The sequence below is a fragment of the Xenopus tropicalis genome, chromosome 9 (assembly GCF_000004195.4).
Source record: "Xenopus tropicalis strain Nigerian chromosome 9, UCB_Xtro_10.0, whole genome shotgun sequence".
Classification (NCBI taxonomy): Eukaryota; Metazoa; Chordata; class Amphibia; order Anura; family Pipidae; genus Xenopus; species Xenopus tropicalis.
Genome location: NC_030685.2, coordinates 9,729,373 through 9,743,580, shown reverse-complemented (window position 1 = coordinate 9,743,580; position 14,208 = coordinate 9,729,373). Strand labels below are relative to the sequence as shown.

Here is a 14,208-nt window from a genome sequence, read left to right as displayed (position 1 = left end):
AAGGGCCGCCCCCTGGGATCATAGGAGTCACAGTGCACACAAACAAACCAAGGCACACATACATGCTAGGCCCCATCAGCCAATGAATGGGCAGAGTTCTGCCTTTTGCTCCCACACTACTTCCTGTTACAGTTAGAGCTGCATCACTTCCTGTCAGCTGATCTCTGAGGGAGCACACAGCCCATCACAAAATGGCGGCTCAAGGGAAAGGATATAAAAGGGCAATATTTACTGATATATATATTCCAGTTTGGGGAGAATCTTTAATAGGCCACTTAACATAATATAAACTGTCTGTTGGTTACGTATTCATTCTGGGGGTATAGTTTCCCTTTAAGTATCTGTACATTTTGCCTAGGCTTGAACACTTTACCAAAAGGTTTGTATTTACTTAGTACCTGGCTGTTTTGAGCTGAGAGCAGGGATCAGGGACTGAGTTTGATTGCAGAGTAAAGGGAAAGCCATTAAATGCCATAAACACAAGCAGAATGTATATTATTTACAGGAACTGCCAGTGAGATAGCAGAGCAATAAAGGTAAATAATATCAGCCAATAAAAGTTGTAGTTCCAAGGAACAGTGTACTAATTCCTTCAGGTGCTACCAACTGCCTATGAAAATGTCATGTAGGTATGTAAGTATAACAAAAAACTAACAGAATATTGTATTTATACTGGATAATGTAATAACTCTTGTATTAGATGTATGACTACAAAATGCTACTTCCCTCCCTCACCTCCTTTATTCTGTACCCTTATTTAAAGAAGAAGGAAAGGTAAACACTCAGTAAGCTTTATCAGAAAGGTCTATGTAAATACAGCCATAAGCACTCACAGTAATGCTGCACTGAGTTCTCTGTCAAAAGAAACACAGGATTTCTTGTCTCCTTTTGTGTCACATGTTCTTCTGTGTCCAACTTCCTCTCTCAGAAAAATCCTTCATTACCGGGGCCAGAGTCTGGGCAGCTCCCTCCTCTCTGCCTTCTCCTGCTCCCCCCTCCCATAAGAATTCACTCCTCCTCCCATCAGAATGTGTAATCAGAGCTTCCAATAGCCAGAGCTGCAGCAGGAAGCTTCTGAGACCAAGCTAAAATGGCAGCTGCTATCTTAAACAAACAGAGGGAGCTTCCAGGGCTGTTTACTCAGGTATGGTAAAGCTTTCTGCAGAATAAATATAGTGTTCTACCTTGCACTATTGTGGCTAATCTATTGGAAGTAAAATGCCAACATGACTTTTCTTCTTAAAACACAGTACGGATTGTTTATTTACTGCAAGTGCAGTGCACAAAGTGCACTTTTGAGTGCCCCTGGCCTGTTTTTTCCCTATGATTCTGTGTCACTGTGGTTGCCAATGGGGAGTTGCGCATGATGCACAAAATTCAGAACAGGAGGCTGGAAGGACGGAATGATGCCAAGCACAAGTTCATGGAGCACATGTTGACCCAAGTATCTGGTTTAGGATTACCCAATGGCACATACTACTAAAAAAGTATATTTATATGAAAATGGTTTATTTAGATTGAAGCAGGGTTTTACATATGAGCTGTTTATGGAATATATTTATATAGAGACCTACATTGTTTGGGGGTATAGTTTTCCTTATTGGCCTTACAGCCAGATGTAGAACTTGTATCTACAGTCCTGTGATACCTGCTTTGTTCCTGCCCGGTTCCCTGTTCTATACCTTGTTCCTCTGCTGCTCCTCCTCCCCTTACCTGACCCCAGTTAGATCTCCTGGTATAGACCTCGGCCTGTTTATTTGACTGTCCTCTGTCTTCTGCCTGCCCCTGACAACTGTAAAGAACAATTAGGAAATTTTATGTTGAAGGTTTTCATAATTTCAGATTCATAAATCTAGTCTGTGTGAAATATAGTAACTAGGGTCATATTATCCAGGTCATTTTATTTTAAGATGTTCACAACAAAATAGTTCTAATATATATGGTTGGGTTTTTTTCAGCTTTAAAAAAAAAACAAAAAACAAAAAAACCCCCACAAATGACAGACTTTGAATGCTGTTAGCCTTTAAGCTGGAGTAAATGTCCATATCAGGGATCCCCAACCAGTGGCTCAGGGGCAACATGTTGCTCCCCAACCCCTTGGGTGTAGCTCTCAGTGCCCCCAAACCAGGGAGTTATTTTTGAATTCCTGACTTGGGGGCAAGTTTTGGTTGAATAAAAACAAGATTTCCTACCAAATAAAGCCCCTGTAAGCTGATAGGGTGCATAGAGGCCCCTAATAGCCAATCACAGCCCTTATTTGGCTCATCCATGAACTTTTATGGTGCTTGTGTTGCTCCCCAAGTCTTTTTACATTTGACTGTGGCTCACGAGTAAGAAAGCTTGGGGATCCCTGGTCCATATAGTACATATTACTCTATTTATGTAACTCTATTTTGGCCTTTGGTCAGCAAGGTTGGGATAGAGCATTGTTTATTTTAGAATCTAACACAAGGATGGGCCTTCACTATGTGGAAGGAATGAAGGGTTGGGGTTGTGGAGAACCAGAAGCTGCTGCAAAGGTTCTTGCAGCAAACAGAAAAGATTTCATTGCCCAAGACAATCCACAGGTTAAATACAGATGAGGCAGTGCTGCCAAGTTTAAGGTTCAACTTCTAGGGTTTCAATGCCTGATCTGATACAGCAGAAATGGATCAGGGAGATTCCCTCGGTACTGTGGTCCCTTCACTTAGGCAAGCAGAGCATGGGAAGGAATACTTCCTTCTATCAATCCTGGTTGGAGCACAGGCTGCACTTACTATCTTTGTCACATATAATGAAGGGTGAGGCATGCTGGGAGCTGTAGTTCAGCAACATCAGGGCTGTATTCTTAAAGCAATATTGCACAATAAAACTTTCCCAGCTCTCTAGGGCCCGCATTGGCAGCATTGAAATGCAAAAGAATCCTCCAATGAGAATCCCAGCTGATCTGTATCTGTAGCATTAAGCACAGTTTCCTTTACCCCAAACTGATTGCTGGTACCTTACATATAGAGATAATGATGTCATTTTCCCGTCATTATATGGCACAGGAATCAGACATGGGGATAAAGGGACAGACTTGTTCAGTGCTGGGAAACTGTGCTTAATGCTCCCAACTCCAATTGCAGGAACAGAGAACAGGGAGCCGGATTTATACAGATCAGCTGGGATTCTCATTGGAGGATTCTTTTGCATTTTAACACAGTTGTGGAGATTTGGGGAAAAATTTAGTAAAAGTTTTATTATGCAATATTGATGTTGCTGAACTACAGCTACCAGCATGGCTCTACCTTCAGTATATGTTGTATTATTCTAGGGCAGCGGTTCTCAACCTGTGGGTCGGGACCCCTTTGGGGGTGGAACAACCCTTTCACAGGGGTCGCCTAAGACCATCGGAAAACACATATTTCCGATGGTCTTAGGAATAATTTCATGGTTGGGGGTCACCACAACATGAGGAACTGTATTAACGGGTCGCGGCATTAGGGGGGTTGAGAACCACTGTTCTAGGATTTGTAGTCCCGCTAAACAGCTAAATAAAGTTTGGTTGAGCAGCGCTGTGCAGCAGGGTTTAGTGTCCCTTAAATATTATACGGTAGGTCTATAGGAAGTAGTATCCTACACAGTCAGATTGTATCGAGCAGGGTCGGCCTGGGGAGTGAAGGGCCCACCGGGGCTTCCGTCCCAGGCGCCCCCAGCCGGGCGCGTCCCCTAACCCCCCCCCCCCCGGCAGGGCCCCCCACCCGGCGTCCTCCCCTGAGTGCGTAAACTTGACGCGTCTGGGGAGTAGCAGTCGGAAGGGGGAGCGCCGGTAAGGGTCGGGTCTGGGCCGCTGGGGACCACTAGGGCCAGGGCGCACCAGGATTTTTCGCAGTGTCCCGGCAGTGTGTGTGTGTGCACATGTGTGTGGGGACAGTGCAGGAAGGGTTGGTGCAGAGCGGAAAGTGAAACTAAACTGAGAACAAAAATAATATAGAGACGAGGGGGGGGAGAAGAAAGAAGCAGAAGGAGCAGCTCTGGTGAAGGAGAAGCAGAGAATATCCCTTTCCTACCGAGGGACCCGCTAGGTGAGTCTTTTACCCCCTAAGGAATGGTTTCTGGGTGAGGCTTAATGCCCAGGGGCCCCACGGTACCTTTATTAGTATCCCTCCTCATACAGCTTTGTGCCAAAGCCCAGAGCTGAGCCTTTGGTGCCTGCGACACAGGGAGAATTAGTGTTTTGCTCATAGATTTCATTATTTAACAAGGTAGTTATTACCGGGAATGGATTCCCTGAGTCCTGTGGTTTAATCACTTACATTTCTATCTCTTTTTTTAACATCTGGTGCTGGACTACAACTCCCAGCATCCTCCAGTGCATGTTCTAGGGTTAAACCATGCTGGGGGTTGTTGCGCAGTAAGATCTGGGCACCCAGTAAGGAATCCCCTCCTGCCGGGGTAGTGTTTAACCCTTTAGAGCACACAGTACCAGCGACCAGATTGGTTTCAACCCTGTTATTCATACTACGCACATTGAAAAAAAGTCTCAAGTACTGAATAAAAGTTTGTATATTTGGAATATTTGAATGTTTGTATGGTACTAAGAGAATAATGGCAGGGGGACCACAATATGGGCAATCTCTGGCACACACCTTCCTAGGGGCAGTGGCCCAGGTGCTCTAAGGTCCCTTGCACTTAATAAATGAGCCCTTCAGGGACCCTTACTGACACATGTTCCATCATACTATGATCCATCATTGCTGCCCTATGGCACCTTATCAGGCAGGAATAGTGACCTTTCATCCTGTACTGGTTCTGCTGTTACATTCGGCCATTACTCTACTTATAATATCTCTCCTGCTGCCATGCTCTGGGCATTGTACTGGGGCAAGTTATACTACAAAGCCCCCGAGGCAGTCGCACTAGGGAGCCTAACTCTGGCTCTGCTGAATATACATGTAAAAATAGGTGCAGTTAATCATCTGGATTATTTCAATGTGCAGGTACATTAGTGAAAGAAACATGGAATGTGACTTACCTGCACAATATAATCAGAAAAGTTGTACCCTTATTTATGCCAGGAATGCCAAAGCAGTCTTATAAAGTATTTCCCAGCATGCATATGGACTTGCGTTTTTCCCTACTATACCTGCTATCTCACAGCCCCAGTCCCTTCCCAGAGGCTATTATCCCCCCACTGCTACTATAGGCACCATCTCTCCCTACTATACCTGCTATCCCACAGCCCCAGTCCCTTCCCAGAGGCTATTATCCCCCCACTGCTACTATAGGCACCATCTCTCCCTACTATACCTGCTATCCCACAGCCCCAGTCCCTTCCCAGAGGCTATTATCCCCCCACTGCTACTATAGGCACCATCTCTCCCTACTATACCTGCTATCCCACAGCCCCAGTCCCTTCCCAGAGGCTATTATCCCCCCACTGCTACTATAGGCACCATCTCTCCCTACTATACCTGCTATCCCACAGCCCCAGTCCCTTCCCAGAGGCTATTATCCCCCCACTGCTACTATAGGCACCATCTCTCCCTACTATACCTGCTATCCCACAGCCCCAGTCCCTTCCCAGAGGCTATTATCCCCCACTGCTACTATAGGCACCATCTCTCCCTACTATACCTGCTATCCCACAGCCCCAGTCCCTTCCCAGAGGCTATTATCCCCCCACTGCTACTATAGGCACCATCTCTCCCTACTATACCTGCTATCCCACAGCCCCAGTCCCTTCCCAGAGGCTATTATCCCCCACTGCTACTATAGGCACCATCTCTCCCTACTATACCTGTTATCCTACAGCCCCAGTCCCTTCCCAGAGGCTATTATCCCCCCACTGCTACTATAGGCACCATCTCTCCCTACTATACCTGCTATACCCCAGCCCCAGTCCCTTCCCAGAGGCTATTATCCCCCCACTGCTACTATAGGCACCATCTCTCCCTACTATACCTGTTATCCTACAGCCCCAGTCCCTTCCCAGAGGCTATTATCCCCCCACTGCTACTATAGGCACCATCTCTCCCTACTATACCTGCTATCCCACAGCCCCAGTCCCTTCCCAGAGGCTATTATCCCCCCACTGCTACTATAGGCACCATCTCTCCCTACTATACCTGCTATCCCACAGCCCCAGTCCCTTCCCAGAGGCTATTATCCCCCCACTGCTACTATAGACACCATCTCTCCCTACTATACCTGCTATCCCACAGCCCCAGTCCCTTCCCAGAGGCTATTATCCCCCCACTGCTACTATAGACACCATCTCTCCCTACTATACCTACTATCCCACAGCCCCAGTCCCTTCCCAGAGGCTATTATCCCCCCACTGCTACTATAGGCACCATCTCTCCCTACTATACCTGCTATCCCACAGCCCCAGTCCCTTCCCAGAGGCTATTATCCCCCCACTGCTACTATAGGCACCATCTCTCCCTACTATACCTGCTATCCCACAGCCCCAGTCCCTTCCCAGAGGCTATTATCCCTACTGCTACTATAGGCACCATCTCTCCCTACTATACCTGCTATCCCACAGCCCCAGTCCCTTCCCAGAGGCTATTATCCCCCCACTGCTACTATAGGCACTATCTCTCCCTACTATACCTGCTATCCCACAGCCCCAGTCCCTTCCCAGAGGCTATTATCCCCCCACTGCTACTATAGGCACCATCTCTCCCTACTATACCTGCTATCCCACAGCCCCAGTCCCTTCCCAGAGGCTATTATCCCCCCACTGCTACTATAGGCACTATCTCTCCCTACTATACCTGCTATTCCACAGCCCCAGTCCCTTCCCAGAGGCTATTATCCCCCCACTGCTACTATAGGCACCATCTCTCCCTACTATACCTGTTATCCCACAGCCCCAGTCCCTTCCCAGAGGCTATTATCCCCCCACTGCTACTATAGGCACCATCTCTCCCTACTATACCTGCTATCCCACAGCCCCAGTCCCTTCCCAGAGGCTATTATCCCCCCACTGCTACTATAGGCACCATCTCTCCCTACTATACCTGCTATCCTACAGCCCCAGTCCCTTCCCAGAGGCTATTATCTCCCCACTGCTACTATAGGCACCATCTCTCCCTACTATACCTGCTATCCCACAGCCCCAGTCCCTTCCCAGAGGCTATTATCCCACTGCTACTATAGGCACCATCTCTCCCTACTATACCTGCTATCCTACAGCCCCAGTCCCTTCCCAGAGGCTATTATCCCCCCACTGCTACTATAGGCACCATCTCTCCCTACTATACCTGTTATCCCACAGCCCCAGTCCCTTCCCAGAGGCTATTATCCCCCACTGCTACTATAGGCACCATCTCTCCCTACTATACCTGCTATCCCACAGCCCCAGTCCCTTCCCAGAGGCTATTATCCCCACTGCTACTATAGGCACCATCTCTCCCTACTATACCTGCTATCCCACAGCCCCAATCCCTTCCCAGAGGCTATTATCCCCCCACTGCTACTATAGGCACCATCTCTCCCTACTATACCTGCTATCCCACAGCCCCAGTCCCTTCCCAGAGGCTATTATCCCCCCACTGCTACTATAGGCACCATCTCTCCCTACTATACCTGCTATCCCACAGCCCCAGTCCCTTCCCAGAGGCTATTATCCCCCCACTGCTACTATAGGCACCATCTCTCCCTACTATACCTGCTATCCCACAGCCCCAGTCCCTTCCCAGAGGCTATTATCCCCCCACTGCTACTATAGGCACAATCTCTCCCTACTATACCTGCTATCCTACAGCCCCAGCCCCTTCCCAGAGGCTATTATCCCCCCACTGCTACTATAGGCACCATCTCTCCCTACTATACCTGCTATCCCACAGCCCCAGTCCCTTCCCAGAGGCTATTATCCCACTGCTACTATAGGCACCATCTCTCCCTACTATACCTGCTATCCCACAGCCCCAGTCCCTTCCCAGAGGCTATTATCCCCCCACTGCTACTATAGGCACCATCTCTCCCTACTATACCTGCTATCCCACAGCCCCAGTCCCTTCCCAGAGGCTATTATCTCCCCACTGCTACTATAGGCACCATCTCTCCCTACTATACCTGCTATCCCACAGCCCCAGTCCCTTCCCAGAGGCTATTATCCCCCACTGCTACTATAGGCACCATCTCTCCCTACTATACCTGCTATCCCACAGCCCCAGTCCCTTCCCAGAGGCTATTATCCCACTGCTACTATAGGCACCATCTCTCCCTACTATACCTGCTATCCCACAGCCCCAGTCCCTTCCCAGAGGCTATTATCCCCCCACTGCTACTATAGGCACCATCTCTCCCTACTATACCTTCTATCCCACAGCCCCAGTCCCTTCCCAGAGGCTATTTCTCCATTGCTACTATGGGCACCATTTCACCCTACTGTATGTTTTTCTATTTACAGAAAAGAAGACATTCCAGTTGTCATTTCTTTTAGAAGGAGACAATGCAAGAAGAGTTTTATAATTTTTTTTGCTGAAGAGCATCTACAGGAAAAAGTCTGATTAAAGAGTTTTCCTATGCTCAGGGACCTCAAGGCTGAGGCTCTTCAGTAGTCAGGACAGTATAAACATTGAGCTGCGGGTACTTAGCGGAATGGAGTCAGACCAAGGGGCATCCCAGCTTTCAGCTGTTGGTAAGAGTATGAGAAACCTTCGGGAGTATTTTGATAGTTAAACCTTAAGACATAAATAATATAATATGGAAGCCAATGTGCAGCCTTGACCTTATGTTTATGTTGTGTTTTGTTGTACTGATATTAATAACTACATTCATGGCACTTTCACTTTTTATGTTTGTATGATAAATTGCAAAACTGTGGACTTTATTTACTAAAAATGCCAAACAAAAATTGGAACAAGCCAACGTGTAGTGTTTAGCTCAGGTAGGGTTGCCACCTTTCTGTGGCCGTGGATCCGGGCAGGGACGCAATGCCAGTGGGCTGATACAATGTCACCGCTGGGTGGCTTTGACGTGGCAATCGGGTTTTGGAGAGTCCTGCCTGGTTTTCCAAATTGGAACACTGGGCAGATACTGTAATTTTGAGCCAGACAGCCCTTCCAAAAACCAGGCAACCCTATGCACAGGCCCTATTCACTGCACTCATAGTAAACAAGGGGTTGCACTGTCCCTTTTGCCACTTTAATATTAATGTCTAGTAAGGTGCAACTCTTGTCCACTTTCATGATTTATTAATGTTCTCTGCATAGCTGGTTAATGGAGTAACATAATAAAAGTCTAGGCTAGGCCTAGTAAGTCACATCAGCCAATCAGCAGGTAGCACCTACTGGCTCCCTGTTTCACACAAACATCTTATTGGTTGCTAGTCATAGTTAGGGAAACACCCCAAAAAATATATGGATTTTACCTTCTAATCTTATTTTTCATGCTACAGGAAATCAAGAAACAAGTGGCGCTTCAGATGCCTCAACTTCAGAGCCTGGTATTGAAGAGGGTGAATCCTACGTAGTGGTCCATGAAGCAGGTAGGATTCTCATTCAGATACATGATGTTGCACTGAATGCCAGATACAGAGAGTACAACTGATAGGTGCATTATCTCCATATAAAATAGCCGACTCAGTCAGCCAAAAACAAGATGGTGATGCTCACTGGGAGACCAGATCTACCCCCTATAGGGAAACACAACCAGAAGACAAAGTGCCAGAGTCAGGGTAACAAGTTTATTCCTACAGGCAAAATACAGATATAATTAGGAAAACACCACTGGAACCCCACCAAACCAGTTTATCAGATTGTGGTGCCATTACCCCTAGAGGGTCCAACATAGTTGAATGTAGGAAGCAGTCTGAAGACTAATGAGTATAAAATTAAAGTTATAACACTTTTGTTAAATACATTTGATAATGGGATCTGAATACTGTTGCTCAGCTGCACTTTCTTTAGATATTACTGGACTATACATGCCAAGGTATGTTAAAGGGGTTGAACACCCAACCATAATGCTGTCCCACTGTGCCCCCCAATTTTTTTTTAACTTGCCAAGAAATATATTTATAGATGCAAGAAAATTCACCAATGAGAATTCTACTGATAAAAAACTTATAGATGCAAGAGAAGTAACCAATGAGAATGCTGATTCCCAGCACTGTGTCAGGCCCCTTGCTGGTACCTTACATATAGAGATAATGATGTCATTTTCCCGTCATTATATGGCACAGGAATCAGACATGGGGATAAAGGGACAGACTTGTTCAGTGCTGGGAAACGTCATTAAAAATGCAAGAGAAGTGACCAATGAGAATGCTGATTCCCAGCACTGTGTCAGGCCCCTTGCTGGTACCTTACATATAGAGATAATTATGTCATTTTTCCGTCATTATATGGCACAGGAATCAGACATGGGGATAAAGGGACAGACTTGTTCAGTGCTGGGAAACTGTGCTTAATGCTCCCAACTCCAATTGCAGGAACAGAGAACAGGGAGCCAGATTTATACCCCTTTATCCCCATGTCTGATTCCTGTGCCATATAATGACGGAAAAATGACATAATTATCTCTATATGTAAGGTACCAGCAAGGGGCCTGACACAGTGCTGGGAATCAGCATTCTCATTGGTCACTTCTCTTGCATTTTTAATGACGTTTCCCAGCACTGAACAAGTCTGTCCCTTTATCCCCATGTCTGATTCCTGTGCCATATAATGACGGGAAAATGACATCATTATCTCTATATGTAAGGTACCAGCAAGGGGCCTGACACAGTGCTGGGAATCAGCATTCTCATTGGTCACTTCTCCTGCATCTATAATTAAGTTTTGGGTCAGTAGAATTCTCATTGGTGAATTGGTTTCCATGTGTAATTATGTTTTTCATCAGCTTCTATAGAGAACTAGGGGGCGCAGTGGGGCAGCTTTATGGTTGGGTTTAGTGTCCTTGGTTGGGTTTTAATGCTCCTTTCAAAAAAATGACCAGTCTTCTGTCCTCCCTACGTATTACCCTGGGGCAGTGTGTAGTTTGACATACAGATAAACTCCTCCCTCCATCAACTCACCGAGACAGGTTGGTAGGCTTCAGTTTATTAACAAAGGGGAAGGTGTGAAACTGGGGAAACAGAAAATATGGCAGCATTTACTATACAGTATAACGGCACAGCAAAGTACAGTAAACAAACATTGTGGGTCATATAATGTAACTAATGCATAAAGGAAGAGAGGCATCCGAGTGGGGAGTAAGGCCTAGATGCCTGGGCAAGAACAGATATGCCATGAGGCAACTGCACATAAGTCATAAACCGGAATTAAGAACAAGAAAAATATCTGCTTGTATCAATAACCCAAGGGCGAGGGGTAGATAATACCTACCAACAATGCTTCCACAGGGCTGGATGGGGTAGGATTAATGCAGAACCAGACTTATTGGAGACATACCGCATAACTGCCCTCCCCCTATTCTTTTAGGCAATAATGGATAATACATGGGACTGGTTTCGCTCTGGGCTAAAAGTAATACCTGTACTATATTTAAAAATGGCCCATTTATTTGAATGCCCTATAGATCTGCTATTTTTCCAGTTTCTCTATTAAAATTTCTGTAATTTGGGGGGGGGGGGGGGTCCTCCATCATCAGTAATAAACATGGCAGATTGTGTGGGTATTTACACTTGCTGTAATGAAATGACTTCCCCTGTATGGATAACCTGTTGAGTTGTACATTTCCATCATTAGAGCATCTACAGATATTGATAATAAAAAATTACATATTTTTCTCTTTCTTACAAAGGGGGTTGTTGTGACTATGTACAAAACGAACCCCAAGATCTGTGTACTAATTATATACCTCGTCCTATAACAGGTAAGACAACAATCATTTTTCCTAGCTAAACAATCCTTATTAAGCACCCCCTTGTCATACTGTAGGAGTAACATAATTACTGATCAGTTTCCCCCCTTAGACCAGTTCTGCCAGCCTCTACTCCAGGTTCATGAGTTCAGAATGGGGGGAATTTAAATACATAAAGGGTAACTTATTATTCCACAGGGTCCTAGTGTTAGAGCGCTAATGGGCACAAAAGCGCACCCCTTAGCGCTCACTTACTAAGCCCTTGCGCCCCAGGGAATGCTGCTCTCTCCACCGAGCACCTGGGTGTAACGCTCCATTTTTTCTAGACTTGAACACCTAAACCACCTTCCCTCCCAATTCTTTTCCAATACTTTACCAAAAATCGACCTGTTCTGCCCATGCAAAATACATTTTGTGAAAACGGGGGCATAGCCCCCCTGCCCCTGGAAAGCATTCCTCCGCCAGCTGTGACAAAACAAACCTGATGCCCCTAATCAAACCCCCACCCAGCTGATGATCCAGACACAAAGAGGGTGGACAAGTGGGATGTTGGTTATCCTCTGCTCACCACCCGTGAAGACCACTACTCCCTTTTGCCATTGTCCATATACCCTATTGTTCCCTCTCCTATCTTTCTTCTGTCAGAAAATTTAATTTTTGGTAACTATCCCCTTTAAAATGATAAGTATTACTATCAGAAAATGGGTTATTTGTGTGAAATCCGTTCCCTGTTGTTACAGAAAACCTAATTTCCCATGGGCATTGGATTGAATGGATATTCGCAGCTCTGAGTTCTTATACTCCATCTTGGGTAAGTATCCTAAGCACTTAAGCAGTGGCTGCTTTGGGTATAAAGGCTACATCTGAACTGATAGCGGTACATTTTAGTGTCTCTCTGATACGGGGCAGTAAAGGACATCTCAAGGTGCATTAATGAGTAGAAATGATATTCCTTGGGCAATTAGTGTAACAACATGAACCTTCTCACAATAACCACCAACCAACCCATAGTTGAGAAATTGCAACAAAAAATAAAATGGGGAGCACCTTTTATAAACATGATGATGAATGGTGTGCAGGGTCAGTATAGCATATTATATCACCAAAAGGAGAAGAAGAATGACCCTGTAGTACTGCACCATCCCATTCATTACTACCGACCATTTAGTGTACTGACATGATTAAAATATAACTTTTATTGAATAATTTCAATTAAAACAAAATAGGTCTGCAGAAGAATGTTAAAAACATATAGCTAAGTAGGGGTCTAGACCCCAATGGTGAGCTAGTTCCTTGCAGGAATTGTGGATATACCATGTATGCCACAGTGCCACAGTGTGGAAATGGGGGATTAAGTGGAACAAGCTACCTGAAAGCTTATTGCTAGCCAGCAGTTATCTTCCCCGATCTCTTCCACCCTTGCACAACCTCCCCACCACCATCTTTTCTAGATGGGGACCTAATTTTTAACAAGGGTTCTGGTGCCCTGACAGGATTTAGAAGCATAATAAAATATTGAGAACAACAATGATGATGAATGGGCCAAGAAGGAAGAATGGACAGATACTACGCTGGAAAAGTTTGTCCCAGAAACCAGTCACCATCATGGTTTTGTAAGATATTAGGGCAGGGGTCGGGAACCTTTTTGGCTGAGAGAGCCATAAACACCACATATTTTAAAATGTAATTCCGTGAGAGCCATACAATGGCCAACGGGAGCTAGGCCGAAGCCGGGGCCTTGATTTGCGGCTGCCTGTGGAGGACAATGCGGCTTCAGGCCTGTTCGGCTGTGGATGCTGCGGGGCAAGGTAGGGTGGGTGTCATCTTTAGCTGTTCAATATGGCTTGTTAGTGGTATAACTAGAGGGCTACCTAGCACAGTGCACAGTTGGCTTCTCTAGTTGTAGCCCCAACAGAGACATATTGGCCACATTTTATTTTCAATTCAAGCATGAACTGTCACAGGTTTCTGCTCCAGTGTGCAACCCGGTAAGGATGCTGGATGCGGAGGAGGGCGTGGCCTGCGCTCGACGGATAGAAGATGTGTTCTAAGGCTTAGAACACGTCTTCTATCCGCCAAGCGCAGGCCACGCCCCCGTTATTTATTTTTTTTTATTATTATTATAGCCATCAAAAGAGCCACATCTGTCTCTCAAGCCATAGGTTACCTACCCCTGTATTAGGCCAAGCAATGCGATGTCCTTGTCTACATAATCTGTGCCTGAAAGTAATATCTGTTATTAATTGTGCCACGAAGTTCCCTACGGAGCCTCTTGTGACTTTCTCTGTGGTCTTCAAGAGATTTAAGTGGGGTCTTTCTTCTACTGCTCCTGTGTGTTGTTTTGAGTGAACCCCTTCAACCTAAAGGTCCACCTAACCGATAAAGTTTATTAATTAAAAATGTATTTAACAGTTGTTTGTTATTTCC

General features: G+C 45.7%; 1 protein-coding gene and 1 long non-coding RNA gene across 2 annotated transcripts in view; both read left to right on the top strand.

Annotated features, from left to right (window-relative positions):
* The first annotated feature begins 3,861 nt into the window (after window positions 1-3,861).
* Window positions 3,862-9,458, top strand: LOC116407497. The gene is made up of 3 exons (XR_004220361.1): window positions 3,862-4,046; window positions 8,384-8,614; window positions 9,374-9,458. It is a non-coding gene; the product is annotated as an uncharacterized LOC116407497 (long non-coding RNA).
* Window positions 9,459-11,725: 2,267 nt separating this feature from the next.
* Window positions 11,726-14,208, top strand: part of LOC116407756 — a 36,925-nt gene continuing 34,442 nt past the window's right edge. Inside the window, exons 1-2 of the mRNA XM_031893735.1 lie at window positions 11,726-11,793; window positions 12,522-12,592. The gene's annotated coding sequence lies outside the window, so the exon portion shown is untranslated. The remainder of the gene's footprint in view (window positions 11,794-12,521; window positions 12,593-14,208) is intronic.